Source organism: Pleurodeles waltl, chromosome 8 (genome assembly GCF_031143425.1).
Source record: "Pleurodeles waltl isolate 20211129_DDA chromosome 8, aPleWal1.hap1.20221129, whole genome shotgun sequence".
In the NCBI taxonomy this organism is placed as follows: Eukaryota; Metazoa; Chordata; class Amphibia; order Caudata; family Salamandridae; genus Pleurodeles; species Pleurodeles waltl.
The window spans coordinates 736,517,793-736,533,726 of NC_090447.1; positions in this window are offsets into that span (position 1 = coordinate 736,517,793).

A 15,934-nucleotide genomic window follows, 5' to 3' on the forward strand; every position below is an offset into this window, starting at 1 on the left:
CAACAGCACCCCTCCTATGTTGGAAGGCCATCCCCAGCTCAGCCTCCGCCGTCTTCTTGCTCCAGCGGCGAATGTCCTCCCATCTTTTACGGCAGTGGGTGCTCCGTCTGTGGTAGACCCCCAGGGTCCGGACGTCCTTGGCGATGGCACGCCAAATTTATTTTTTCTGGTGGGCGCTGCCCACATGATTTGTACAGGGGGAAGAGAAACTTATTACCAACTGCACCGTCACAGTCATTGGCCCCCATCCCTACCATTGGCATGTGGCACATGCACTCACTGTCGTTTCATGCACGTCGCACTCTCCCCCTTCCTTCTTACATCCACCCCTCTCCATACAGGCATAGCCCATACAGCATGCTCCCAGTGTACTTACCTGTTTGTCTGGAGGACCGTAGAGTAGCGTGTACTGGGGAAGGACCCCATCCACGAGTTTCTCCAATTCCTCCGATGTGAAGGCAGGGGCCCTTTCCCCAGACACTCGAGCCATTGTCTCTTCCAGACTGAGGTCACAGCAGCACTTGCAGTGTAGGTCCTCTCCTGTTGAAGATCAGGTATCGAGTGACTGAGCAGATAGAAAATGGCGGTCACGTCCGCGGCGGTCCGTACCGTCACCACCGGCGTACATCGTCATTGGCTCCTGGGACCCATAGGGTCCAATGTTAACCAATGCAGCATTGCGCAGCGGTCTTCGACCGCCTACCGCAACGGTGTACAACGCCAGCGCAGTTACCTCACATCCCATTGTCCCACTTTAGAGGTCAGGCAGCCGCCATTTCAGGGGACCACATGGCTTTATTTGTAACTGCGTCACACATACATAGGCCTAGACTCTACACACATACAGGCCCCTTTTCGGATTATGAATCGTGTTCTGTGTAAGCTGTGGGTACGTACCTCTGAGTCGGTTGACTCTGTGCTCGCTGTTGTCCTTCATAGGCACCGTCCGCTGGGACATGTGTGGAGATGGTGGCATCCTCCGGTGTACAGACCGCTGGTGGACCTATCAACAATGGAGGAAAGACATGTGATCATCACATACAGGCTTGACCGTGCCACAATCCTGGAACTGTGTACCCAGCTGGAGCCAGACCTGATGTCAGCTATCCGCCATCCCACAGGAATCCCCCCTCAAGTGCAGGTGCTGTCAGTGCTCCATTTCCTTGCAAGTGGGTCATTTCAAACAACTGTGGCCATTGCATCAGGGATGTCCCAGCCTATGTTTTCCAACGTGTTGTCCAGACTGTTGTCTGCCCTGCTGAAACACATGTGGAGCTACATCGTTTTCCCTCAGGTGGAGGATTTGCCTACAGTGAAAGGTGATTTCTATGCCCTGGGATATATCCCCAACATCATAGGTGCCATTGATGGGACACATGTGGCTTTGGTCCCCCACAGGAGTGAACAGGTGTACAGAAACGGAAGAGTTATCATTCCATGAATGTGCAGATGGTATGTTTGGCCGACCGGTACATCTCCCATGTTAATGCCAAGTTCCCTGGCTCAGTGCATGATGCCTTCATCCTGTGGAATAGCAGCATCCCTTATGTGATGGGTCAACTCCAGAGGAACCGTGTGTGGCTATTAGGTGAGCACCTGGAAGCAAGTCAGTGGGAATGGTTGTCTGGGTCTGGGGATATCCCTACAGGTTAGTGTGTGTCTAACAGTTGTCCCTCGCCAGTTGCAGGTGACTCTGGTTACCCCAACCCTTCATGGCTACTGACCCCAGTGAGGAATCCCAGGACAAGGGCAGAGGAACGCTACAATGAGGCCCATGGGCGAACACAGCGGATAATCGAGCGGACCTTCGGCCTCCTGAAGGCCAGGTTCCGGTGCCTCCATATGACAGGTGGATCCCTATTCTACTTACCAAAGAAGGTGTGCCAGATCATCGTGGCCTGCTGTATGCTTCACAACTTAGCTTTGCGACAACAGGTGCCTTTTCTGCAGGAGGATGGTTCAGATGGCGGTGTTGTTGCAGCTGTGGAGCCTGTGGACAGTGAAGACGAGGAAGCAGAAGAAGAGGACATCGACAACAGGGACTCGGTGATCCTGCAATATTTCCAGTCAGACACAGGTAAGAATACAAACCTGCCTACTACATGTACTTTAACATTACTACCTCTCTACTGTCTGTCGTTTTCACCCAGTGTATGGTCACTGAGTTGTCACTTTCCCTTACGATTTCACAGATGTGGGTCCCACTGTGTGACATCTGCTTTGATTCCTCATGGACTAGAGCTGTGTGACATAGGTATGTTGACATTACACATGTAAGAAGTTTTTGCCACAGTAATTGATAATACACTAATTCGAAATTACAGACTGACTCCAGATTGTTTTGTGCTTCAAGGGTGTTTATTTAAGTGCTCAATATTGGAGGGGGTTGCAAAATGGGGAGGGGTGATGTTGGAGGTATGTCCATGGCAGAGTCCAGTCTATTGGTCTCACAGGTGCATTGCCCAAATGGGCATAGGAAGTGGAGCTGGGGCAGTTTGAGGATGGACAGGGTGACAAAGTGGGGCAAAAAGATGACATTCATGGTGGTCTCATTTCTTGGCTGGGGTCTTGGTATCGTTCTCTGTCTTTGTCCTGGATCTCAGGAACCGTTTGCAGGGTGGTTCTCCCTCTGCAGGGGGTGAGGTGCTGGTGTGGTGGTCCTGTGGCGGTGCCTCCTGTCCACTAGCGCCGGTGGAGGTGGTGGGCAGTTCATCGTCCAGGCTAGTGTCAGGGGCCCCTTGTTGTACCAAAGTGTCCCTCCTGGTGTTGAGTACTTCCTTCAGCACCCCTACAATGGTGCCCAGGGTTGAATTGATGGCTCTGAGTTCCTCCCTCAAGCCCAAATACTGTTCCTCCTGCAGCCACTGGGTCTCCTGAAACTTGGCCAGTACCTGGGAATGGTGGTAGACTCCCATGATGTTGGAGAGGGCATTGTGGAGAGTGGGTTCCCTTGGCCTGTCCTCCCCCTGTCGCACAGCAGCCCTCCCAGTTCCCCTGTGTTCCTGTGCCTCTGTCCCCTGGACCGTGTGCCCACTACCACTGCCCACAGGTCCCTGTTGTTGTTGGGGTGGTGGGTTAGCCTAGGTTCCCTGTAGTGGTGGACACACTGCTGATTGACGTGTCCTGGGGACAGAGGCATGGACCCGCTGGGTGGGTGCTGTGCTGGTGTTTCCAGAGGGGGGAAGCTCTGTAGTGGCCTGTGACTGTGTGATGGGAACCGACTGTCCAGAGGTCCCCGATGGGCCGGGCTGGTCATCTAAATCCAGTTGGACAGAGCTGCTGTCATCACTGTGGGCCTCGTCTGTTGGTGGTGTGGACATGTCTGGACCCTCCTGTGCGGTGACGTTGGGTAGGGGTCCTGCAGGGGTGTAAAAGCATGATTATTGCATCTGTGTGTGCCATGGTGTGCAATGTGTGGTTGACCGTGTACCCCAGTGCTTGCATTCCTGTGTGGGACCTTTTGTGAGGATGGTTTAGGGGGTGTATGGGTTTGTGCAGTGGGCATGCTTTGGTGTTGGTTGTCCATGCTTTGTTGTTGCATGTAGGGTTTGGTGTTGGGATGTGTGGTTTGTGATATTGGGACATTTGTGAGGAGTTGGAGTGATGGGGTGAGGGCGAGGGTGGGGGTATGTGATGGCATGCAGGTTGGGTGGGGGGATGAAATAGTGAGAGATTTGACTTACCAGAGTCCATTCCTCCTGCTACTCCTGCGAGGCCCTCAGGATGCAGAATCGACAAGTCCTGCTCCTCCCATGTTGTTAGTTGTGGGGGAGGAGGTGGGGGTCCGCCGCCAGTCCTCTGAACCGCAAGGTGGTATCTTGAGACCACGGAACGCACCTTCCCCCGCAGGTCGTTTCACCTCTTCCTGATGTCATCTCTATTTCTTGGGTGCTGTCCCACTGCGTTGACCCTGTCCACTATTCTTCGCCATAGCTCCATCTTCCTAGCAATGGAGGTGTGCTGCACCTGTAATCCGAATAGCTGTGGCTCTACCCGGATGATTTCCTCCGCCATGACCCTGAGCTCGTCCTCCGAGAACCTAGGGTGTCTTTGCCGTGCCATGGGGTGGTGTGGGTGATGTGTGGGGTGGTGTGTGTGGTGATAAGTGTGCTGATATGTAGTGGTGTGTATCACTGACCTTTGGTGGGGCGGACTTGTGTGGGTGTCAGAATTTTGGCGGATTCCGTGCTGTGGGTCATAATAGCTGTGGCGGATTTCCGCGGGCGCGGCGGTGTGTTGGCAGTGTTCCGCACGGCGGTAAGCGGCTTTTACCGCCAATGTTGTAATGACTTCCTTAGTTCTTTCTGCCTCAGCTCCTTCACATCCCTTCTTCTCAGCAGGGTCTTTCTCGCTGAGGGGCACTTACAGTTCCCATCCTGAGTAGTTGGTCAGCTCCTTACCTCAAAGCAAGGTCACAGTAGCCTCTCCTGGCAGGCTTAGTAGGATTCCTCAGGTTGCTGGTCTCAAATCTGGCTAGGAGAGTTGGAGGGAGTTTCCCCTACCCTGGAGCACTGGTGTGTTAACCCCAGATTCTGTTAGAGAAACTTGACACACTGGCTGGAAGTTTAAATCCCATTTTCTTTTACCAAACTTGCACACAGTATAGTGTATTCTAAGAGTCAACTCTGAGACCAGCTCTGGCCATTATGCTTATCCACTCAGACTGGTCCAGTCATGGCCTTTGTTTTCAGGGACAAGCAGCAGGATGGGTTGGGGTGGGAGATACCCTAAAACAGGGGTACAAAACAAAGGATGGTTAACCCACTCAATTACCTGTTAACCCATGGAACATCGCCTTTCAGTGAACAATTGGTCAGGAGAAACTCCCCACCTTTCAGTGAAGCCCTCCTTGTCCTTTTCTCCACACCCGAAACTCTGACTCCCTACAAAGGAGCTCTGCAATCTCCACTGCTGTCTGCACCCCCTTCAACCATCCCTCTAAGGAACCACTTGTTTGTATGAAAAGCAACATAATTCTAGTGTGTCTATAACCACCTGTGATGCACACGCTTCACACACATCATCTTCACACAGGTGTAATATATCCCTATCTGACACCCATGCCCTAAAAGGATGGACGAAAGAGCTGGTATTAGGGAATTGGCAGGTCAATTTAAAACTGCGGGAGAGGCCAGTAAACACCCCTTCCTGTCAGAGGCAAGTAAAAAAGACATATATTGTGACTAGAGTTTTATCATTACCACTGCTGACATTTGTAAACAGCTTAGCAAACTGACAGTAGTCACGCTTGGCAAGTTGCATGAACATGGGGTGCCTCTCCAGACCACAGACCCCCCCACTCTGAGTTGCAATCCGTGTCAGAAGAAAAGGCGTCCAGCACACATATATGGTTGTCCAGTGGGCTAAGAGAAGACAACAACAATCTACAGTGCTTGTTATGATGACCCAGAGACAGGGGCACATGCTCTGCAGGGCCACAGAGAGGACCTTCCTTAGTCCTGTAAATGGACGTGCCAGTTTTCAAACATTGCATAATTATATTTTGTTTGGAAGAATGCCAAACCGTCCGTTTCACACTTTTGAGTCGTTCATGGTTGCCCCCAGTAGATGAGAGGAAGAATGGAAGGGTATTGTTTTCCCTGGTCTTACATGATACCTAGATATTTGTTTTTAGGGGCAAGGTTTGAGAACTGCCACAGCTGTTTCTCAGACCTCATTATGCCAGCCAGAGCAGACTTGATCAGTTCCCCTAAGCTAGTTGCTTGAAAGTCCCTTTCAGCCAATCACATTACAGCTCCTCTCAGCCAGTGCGATTGTTGAGGTTTAAGAACTTGCTTCTGAGCTTCTTGATCTTCATAGTGGTAGAGGGAATTATGATTTTGCAGCATGAATCCTTTCTGGAGTGACATGCAGTTCATTATTCCACCATCTAGTGGTTGGGTCCGGAATCGTCTTTTCTTATCCTTTTTTTCCTCCGCTTTGGGAGTCATCAACCACCATTTGGTGGTATGTTTAGCCCAACTGTGATGTCAGACTGCGCCCTGAATGTTCCTGTGCATAGTCGCCATCTTCGGATTCTTTTTTCCGCCATTGAGTCTGGAAGCAGCAGAGGAGATTTGAAGGTTTAAAAAAAAATCGAACATTTTGGAAGAAGACCAACCGATTGACCAAAGACTGCAAGAGAAACGACAAAGAGAGTGGAAGGGATCCTTCTCTCTTCCACACAATGGGAGATCCCGTCGTACGAGCCACATGGTTCGAGAATAAAGGCAGGTAGGGGTCATATAAAATAACCCCTTTAAATTCTGCCCCAATTGCCATTTCAAGATTCCCCAGAGTGACCCCCCACGAGGTCTGAAATCGCTGTCTCCTGAAGGACCACAGAGGCGAGGACTAAAAGACCTGTGCTGCGTTCGTACCCAAAACACTAAAGGTACGCCCAAGATAGAGGCCAGAACACTACACCACTATGGCAGCATTCAGAAGGCCCAGGTTTCTCTGAAGGACCTTCGCCTGTCCAGTGACGAGGAAAATGTCGAAGAAGCTGAGACGGCTCACAGAAGGGAGTCTGACGTTGAGATCTATAAGGTCTAGAAGAGGCAGGCAGCGGAAAGGGAAGAGAAGGACGCCGAAAAGAGAAAGCCTAAGGTAACAAAACCTTCAAAAGGCTCTGACCCAAAACCCTTGGACATAGAGTCCTACAAGGCCATCTCGGCGTCAAAACATTCCTCTATCGAAGGTCAGCCGAAACCCAAATAGCCATACAGATTCAGACAGAGGGATTCCCAATGGAGGCAAGATACCATTGAAACTCTTGACAACTTCATCTACTCAAGAGGGGGCGAGAGGGAAGACCAAGGCTCCGGAGTTGGTAAATCCGTTGACGGCAAAAGAGAGACCTTCATCTAATGGGCAAAAAAACACTGAAGGTCAAAAGAAAAAAAAAGAAGGCTCAATGCTGAAATAGCCCCACTCCTGCAAAGGAAGAATAAGTTTGATGACTCTTTAAGAATGTTCGGATCCCGGCCAAGCCTTCGACATCCACCAAGACCAAGGATGATCAGTCTACCTTGGATGCCCCTGCAACACCAGAACCTCATGAAGAGGTTCAGGAAGAGTTCTATGAAATCAAGAAGGCTGAAGAGACAACAGGCTTCAAGGAAGAATCTTGGCACAATCTCATAGCAGAGTCCCCAGAAAAAGGTGTGAACAACTATCCTGTTTTTTCCTTGAAGCATTAATGCCATCCAACAAGGGGAATCTTTATTTACCCATGCTCCCTAGCATATTGGACCAGGGGAAGGAGGCATTCCAGGAACCAGCATCTGAAAGTCCAGGATGCACCCAGAGTAGATAAGAAATGTAAACCATCTACTCAAGATCCTAAGTGCATCCAGGGTAATGCTCCTGTAGATTCAATCATTGTTGCAACTGCCAGCAAGAGAAACAATGCACATACCTCCACAGGCCCACCACCTGAAAAGGAAAGTAAGAATCTGGACCTGGTGGGAAGGAAAATGGAGAGGGAGGCTGCAACCCAGTGGCAGATTGCCAGTTCAAACGCCCAGTTGGCACCAGCAATGGAATGAGATGGAGTCCCTTACACAACACCTCCCAAAGGAGTACAAGAAGAGGGCTAAGGCAGTGATGCAAGAGGGGAAAGCCCCTGCCTGAAATCATCCTTGGACGCAGCAGACACTGCCATCAGGCAGATGTGTACGGGCACCACTTTAAGGAGACATGCCTGGCTCAGTGTCTGGATTCAAGCCAGAGGTACAAGCATCTATAATTAACATGCCATTCACTGGGGAAGCCCTGTTCGGACAGGTGGTGGATGAGTCCCTACAACAACTCAAGAAAGTTAACCAGACGGCAAAGGCAATGGGGCACTACAATTAAGGGGTTCCTTCAGAAGAGAAGGAACAGCACCCCGAAGGCCCACTAAAAGGACACCATTCACAATGGGCCAACATCAACAGGAGACACAGGACAGCTCACTCCAAGCCACACAGCAAACATTGTACCAGCAGTGGTAACACCCTAGTATGCAGCCCTTTCGTGGACAAAGAAGGGGAAGAGGTCAGACCCCCAGAGGAGGAGGAACAACAAGCAAGTGACTTGGTCAGCAGCAATATATACCACCACAAAACACCATTGGGGGCAGAATAGGAGATTACCCGCAGGAGTGGGAAAATTAACCTCAGACAGTCGGGTTTGGAACATAATGCGTCAAGGATACTGCATAGCACTAATCAAGGAGCTGCCACAAATTCCCCCAAAACTAAGGAGGTTTCAAGGTCAAGACATCATTCAGCTCAGAAAAGATATCAAATAACTTTTTTCAAAGAAAGCCATAGAAAGAGTTCCACCAAAGGGGGCAAACAAGGGAAATTGCTCACCTTATTTCCAGGGCCCAAAACAAGATCAAACCCAGAGACCAATTCTGGACCTCAGATTCATAAACAAGTTCATTCATACACAACACTTCAAGATTACAACTTTCCAAGGAGTAATACCACTCCCAAAGAAAGGAGATTATATGGCCACCGTAGATCTAAAGAACGCCTACCTACACATACCTATTAACAAAAAACAAAATATACCTCAGATTTGTATTAGACAAGGTACATTACCAGGTCAGAGTGCTACCATTTGCCATAAAGTCAGCCCCAGGGGTTTTCACAAAGTGCCTCGCAGTAGTAGCAGCACACCTAAGAAGAAAAGGTATCCAAGTCGACCCATACTTGGACAATTGACCGGTAAAGTAACAGTCAAAACAAAAATTCTAAAAAGGCATATTCAAATGGTGATCGCCACACTGCAACAATTGGGCTTCACAATAAACCCAACAAAAAGTCATCAACACATCTGGAACAGGTAAAGGTGTTCCTGGAAGCAACCTTAAACCCAAAAACAGCACATGCATATCCAGTACTAAAGAGAGCAAAAGTGATCACAAAGCAGTCTCACCTCTACCAGAGGGGCTGATCTCTTACAGTGAGGACTGTCATGAAACTAATGGGCATGATGGCATCATGCACACTACTCATAAAACATGCAAGACTGCACATGTGACCCTTATACGAATGGCTCTGCAACAAATGGTCACAAGCCACTGGGGCTCTGTCTGACGTCGCAGAGGGAATGGACGTACCACCAAATGGTGATCGACAACATCCACAGAAAAAAAGTAGGAAAAGAAAAGACAATTACGGACCTAACCACTAGATGGCGGAATAATGAACAGCATGTGAATCCAGAAAACTCTTGAAGCTGCAAAATTACTCCTACTGGTAAGTAACCATTTCGTTAGGTCTTATTTGAGCAAAGGCAGTTATGTACCTCCAGTTTGGGACTCAGATGGTTCAAGAACTAAACTGTCAATGTAACACTATTTTTACTCTTCCATTTATATTTCAAAAACTAAAATCTAGATGGGCACCACATTGCAAAAGGATTTGAAGTTGGGTTAGCCATTCCTTCGTACCAAGTTTGGTGCCAGTCTGACAAATTGTTTTTGCTGTGTGCATGAAAAAATGCCTTATGGCAATTCGGAAAGGAAACACAATTTAATGCACCCCCACACTCCTTAATTTTGCCGTGTTTGATCAATCTGCATGTAGCATGGGAAAATAATTTTAAGGAGGCCAGATACTACTGTGCACATACCTTGTGCAGATTAATCAAACAGTACCTTCATAATGATATTCCTTACAATAAACAAGAACTACAGAGTTCTTATAGTCAAATCTGTGATATGAATTTACGCATTTCCCATAGACTGGAAATATCTTGGATAGGGAGGGCTGATAGAAAAATGGCTCTAGTCTTTCCTAGAAGGAAGTACCTAAAAAGTAAAGATGGACTGGTATTTTGAAAAACAGTTGATCTGAACGTTTGGGTCTTGTTCCCATCTTCACACGGCTTATATGATAGCATTTGCTTAGGGCTTCAGAGCAGATTATCGGGTGTCTCGGATGTATGCCACTCAGCAATTGTTGCATTTGGAGAAGTGGAGAAAGTTCTTAAGACGTTTATAGACATTACTGCAATATTAAATAGAGAAAACTAGCCATAATATAGCACCTTGTTTTTTTTAATCCCTGATGGTCAGGATTACTGGGACACTCACTTCTCATCTTTCCAAAGATAAATATCCCTTGAGTATGGTTCGACCTAGACCTCTCTTTCCAAATACATTTGCAGAAATGTTGAGAGTAACATGCAATAACCAGTTAAAACTGACTGAAACCATTTTCCTCAACATCAATCAGGGACATGTCATCAAAGAAAATGTTTTATTTGGGCTGCAACTTTATATTGTCATTATCTTTTAGAGTGTAAAAAACATAGATATAACACACCAGAGTTAAAAAAAATTCTGGCTTCCAGTGGGAAGTAGATAGATGTCAGTCTATTCTATATTTTTGTACAAAGCTTACCAGGCAGTGTTTTAACAAACAACAGACCTATTTTTCCAAGATATACACATGCATATGTACCTATAACCGCTTTGACCTAAGAACTTTAAAAGAGGGGAGTGTACCCTGGATCTCAAGGGAACATACCTTTGGAATACATTTCCGAAAGAGATTTAGGCTTGATTGGGGAAAATACTTTTCAGTTAGGTCATCATTGGAGGCCATGATGTATCACTTAATCTGACAGTTTGGTAATTCCGTCAGCCAAGAGAACGCTCTCCCATTGCTGTTTAGTGTGTCTGAAGACTGTCTTTTGGAGGCATAAAGCATTGATCATAAGTGTCTGTTAGCATAACATAGTTGATCATTAGGGAGTTCAGGAAGGGGCATAATAATGGATAATTTATTCTAATGGTGAATCCTTTGCTTGTAGACCTTTCTTTTCATTTTCCTAGGGTATTCCTAGACATGTCCCTATCAGATTACATACTCTAGTAACCTCAATGGTGTTAAACATTGAAGATCACATATTACTCTGGGGTATGGTAGGAGAATTTGTCAAAAGATGCCCTAGTGCCTGCCAGTTAATTGGGAGTAGGGGTGCAGGGGCTACATAGGGGTGCCTTAGATTATAGTGGTGACTAGGTGGATGTGATGAACAGAGGAAAAGGGTGAAGGAGACATGAGAGGTAGGATAATGTCAGATTTTTACAAGCACAGCTTAAAGAGCAGTGTGCAAATGAACATGGCTTGCTAATAAGATTAAAGTGCAGTCTGTCACTTCTCCTGTATGAAGTCTACCCTACAGGATGTGTAACATCTTAAATGAGAAAAAGGCTGGAATGTTAATAGGCGGAATGTCAGTGGACAGCAGCATCCAACAAAAAGACTATCTAATGTATCTTCATTCCTGGAGAATGAATCTCAGTGTGCGGATAATGAAGTTCCAAGAGATGCCTTTGTATATCCGGATTGTACGGTTGTTAAACTTTTTAAACCCAAAGAAGTTTGGTCTCTGCCCTAAACTTCAAATTTTGTGACATACATACAGTGTTTTTCAAATCTCTCTTCACTATCTTTGATGTCTACCCATAAGGAGTTATTCTGCTGTCTTGCTTAATCCTTTTTATGCTTTATTTAACCTTTTCAGTAAAACAACTTAAAGTGATCTGCGACATTGTACAACGCAAAAACCAGTAACACATACTGTATGCACGAGTGACAGTGTGGTATCGTGGAGGATTTCAAGGACAATGCACAAAACAATACAGTCCGTTATTAGATGGGGAAAGGCAATCAAGGCTGACAGTGCAATGGATGTAATAGGTTTATTTCTCCAAGGGTAACACTTTAGCAAGCTGCTGGGACATTAAATTAATTGACTAGTAAATGTAGTAAGCCTTGTTCTCCCTCAGGCTAGAGGCATTACTGCTCACTACAGTTTGTGTAATGAAGTCCAAAGAGCCGGGATTTCTTTAGCCTCTGCCATAGGAGGCATAAGGGAGGACCATGATGTGGTGTTTTCACTATATACTGTAACATTACAGCCAGTTCTGGGGTTTGGGGGGGTGTAACGGTGTGGCTTACCGCCAAAGATGGCGGTCTCACTTTGGTAGCACTCCGGTGCTGAGACCCGGAATCTACAACCATTTGCACACTTATGCGGCACTAAACCAGCCTGGAACAGTTCTGCCTGCTGCTCACCTTCCCTGGCCCTAATCTCCAGGCCTGATTGCCACAGGGGAGGTGTGCTGTGGAGTGCCTGGCCAGGGCCAACGGCAGGCGATCTGACCCCCATATCATGAGGCCCTCCGGTCGAGTGGACTGCCTTATCATGCGACGCTGCACATTGGGGGGCTAGATGATGCTCCAACTGCCTGACCAGGAGTAGGCCTGAGCCTTGCAGAGCGGTGGCCTGGCTACTTGCTCCGGGACAGAGGTACGTGACTGCGAAGGGGGAGCCTGATGACAACAGCTGGCCATGCCTCACTGCCGCTGCAAGGCCACGGCTGCCTGCTGCATGGTTTGCCCTGAAGTGTCCCCGCCTACTGCCACTCAATACATCGAAAATTGGCTGAAGACTAAAGTGGCAACTTGTGGTCTATCATAACTTCATGGTCAAGAGGGCGCACAGAGTCCCGATACAGCACCATTCCCCTGCGCCACCCAATCGTGGCCTGCATACTCAACTTCAGAGACCACAATGTCATCCTCTAGCGTGCCAGGGAGAACTCGCCCATCACCATAGACAGTGCTCCAATCCTTCTTTTCCCAGGCTATACAGTACACTAGCACTTTAGTGCCAGCGCACCTCCTTCTAGGTGATTAAAAGGTAGTTGAGGGCAGCGGAGGGCCTAGTGTATTTGCTCATGTTTCCGGCCAGTTTGAAGATAATCCATAACCAATGCTCCTGTCATGACCACACAAACTTGCCAAGTCAAATCAAAGAAGTGCATGAGAAAAGCAAAGAGATATCCTCAGTGGAGACAGCAAAGCCCAAACTGGAAGAAGGTTTGCAGAGTAATCTTGCGCATATTTCAAAGGAAGAATCAAGAAGAGAAGATCCAAGATGGCCGCTGTGAGTCCTGAAGGTTAGTTACAGTTCTAGTCTTGCAATCGGTTGGTTGCTAGGTTACGAGCTCTCCAGCTGGAAGCCTTGCACTTCAACTGAGGTCTGACAGGAATCAGCTGTGTGGAGAGAGAGCGCGCTTCAGAACAGAAACTCCTGTGAGGTAAAATTACATTTGAAGATTATATTACAGAAAACTGATAAATATTGTCAAGGTTTATTGGAAGAGTTTGATAGTAGACCATTCCCGTGGAAGTCAGCAAGGCTACAGAATTATTGTATGAATTAACCTTATGTTTACAAGGTTCTTGTTTAAGATATTAAAGTCAAAGAAAAAACGAACTTTAAAAGAGCAAGTATCTACAAATGTCAAGGTTATAAACAAAGGCCAAGTTTAAAGGAGAAACGAACTGTTAACAAATAAGCATTTACAAATTCAATGGTAATAAACCAAAATAGAGTTTAAAAGAGAAACAAACTTAAATAAACAAGCATTTACAACTACAAGTTATCAACAAATGTCGAAGTAAGAAAGGAGAAACGAACTTTAATAAACAAGCATTCACAAATACAAGTATTGACAGAAGTCACAATAAGACAGGAGAAATTAAATAACATCAGCTGATTTGAAGAACGCATTATCACCAACTATATATATATATTTAGCAACATAAAACCAATCTCTAACAAAGGTCGAGAAGTTCTTCCAGAATCAGTAATAAGCATTTTTTTAAGAAGAGCTATCATTTATAGAGAGAAGCAAGGCTACGGAGAACTCAGGATGAGTGAAGAAATAATAGAATTAAAGAGAATTAAGGCGGTCATTCTGACCGCAGCGGGCGGCGGTAGCCGCCCGCCATGCGGTCACCGCCATCTGTCCGCAGCGCGGTCAAAAGACCGTGGCGGCCATTCTGGCTTTCCCGCTGGGCCGGCGGGCACCCACCAAAGGAGCGCCCGCCGGCCCAGCGGGAAAGGCCCTGCAACACAGAGGCCGGCTCCGAATGGAGCCGGCGGTGTTGCAGGGGTGCGACGGGTGCAGTTGCACCCGTCGCAATTTTCACTGTCTGCTAAGCAGACAGTGAAAATCATGCTGGGACCCTGTTAGGGGGCCCCTGCACTGTCCATGCCAGTGGCATAGGCAGTGCAGGGGCCCCAGGGGCCCCACGACACCCGTTCCCGCCATCCTGTTCCTGGCGGTAAAAACCGCCAGAAACAGGGTGGCGGGAAGGGGGTCGGAAAGCGCCGCCATGGAGATTCAGCCCAGAGAGTGGAAATCCGGCGGGAAACCGCAGGATCCCCTTTTCTGACCGCGGCTTTACCGCTGCGGTCGGAATGGGCAGGGAAGCACCGCCAGCCTGTTGGCGGTGCTTCCGTGGTCCTCCACCCTGGCGGTCGATGACCGCCAGGGTTGGAATGACCCCCTAAGTGTTGAGAGTAGAAAGTGAAAAACTGATGTTGTATGTCCCTAGTAATTGCGACTGTGACTCTTGCAGGTGCTGTATCCAATCTTAGATGTGAAGAGGCAGACTGAGTACTGGCGTTCATCATCTCTGTGGCAGTCTCTCTACCATCCCATTCCCCTTTCCCCCTCCGGGGTACTCAGCACGAAGGATTAATATTCGTTGTGAGTAGCTCGGGTCGGGACTGAGGAGTTATCTTCTGCTTCTGAGGAAATCGAATTGAAGTATCCTGACAGCTCCTGAAACACCGGAGTCTGCATGGAATTGGCTGGAGCAGCAGTTTCTCAGCTCCCAAAGATCTGCTGTGTCTGGGCTTCCGGCACCGAAGCCTTGGAGTTTTTCTCAATGGCATTGTCGTGAGGCAGCCCCCCTTGTGCCATCAGGGGCTGACGAGTTCCTGCAACAGGCACTCTAGGGTAGAAGAGATGTGCTTGCCTCAGCAACCTCTGCTTGGCTCCAGTTCCTCGGTGGATAAAGCCACTGACTCGGACTCCAGTACCAGTGTAGCACTCTTCCTTCGGTCACAACACAAACAGCTGATGAGATCTTTTGATGTACACTGTGAGGTGTGGCTCATTGCACCACGAACAGTATGCTTTGCAGGGTTTGTTGTGCTACTGCCCACCTTCTCAACTCCCCTCCCCAACTGATCGAGTCACCCTTTGGCAGGCTATAATGAACCTTGATGGGATGGTGTGGAAGGAGGGAGTGGGGAGCTATTGGCGACAGTTGTGCCCCTTCTTCATTGTGATGCCCTACTGAAGGCTCCCTGTCTTGTTATTGTCCCATGGGTCGGGCCCGGATGCTGCTATATTAAGATGTGGGGCCCTATTCGTTTTTGGGAGCAATCCCCAATTGGAAACATACTCTTTTGACACCCCATGATGTTTGTTGCCCTTTTTCTCACAAACTTGCACCACAATATAGAGACTGAAGCTACGAATTTGAAGAGGTGAAGCTGTCCTTACTTGGCTCATTTTTCATTTGAACAGGTGTTCAGGCCAATAACCTCTGTGGCTTTTGCACACCTCACAATCCTTTTATAATGTTTCACCTGTTTTGGTCGAATAATTGTTTTTTGCTAGACATAGTGTTGGAGGATTGTTAGAATGTTATTATCATCATCACTTAACTGTTGTTTATAGATTGTTATAATGCTGTGTGCAAGATTTAGGTGACTATTGTATGTTACCTAGTACTGTGTCAGCGGTCAAGTACAGCTATAATGTAATAACTTGGAATGTCAGGGGCGTCTGATCTGTTGTGAAACGTTACCATATTCTGGTCCAGCTCAGACATCGTAAAGCCCAAATAGTTTACTTGTAGGATATGCATTGTTCTGCTGCTAAGGCTGTGAGGTAGTGCAAGAGGTGGAGGGGACAATTGTTTGCTACATTGTATTCAGCATTTGCATGGGGTGCAGGTGGTGCAGGGTAGCGTCTATGCCCTCAGTACGCAGCTGGATGTATTTTTGGTGCATTTATCCTCTGTTATAACTGATTGGGTACAGTATCCTTGGGTGA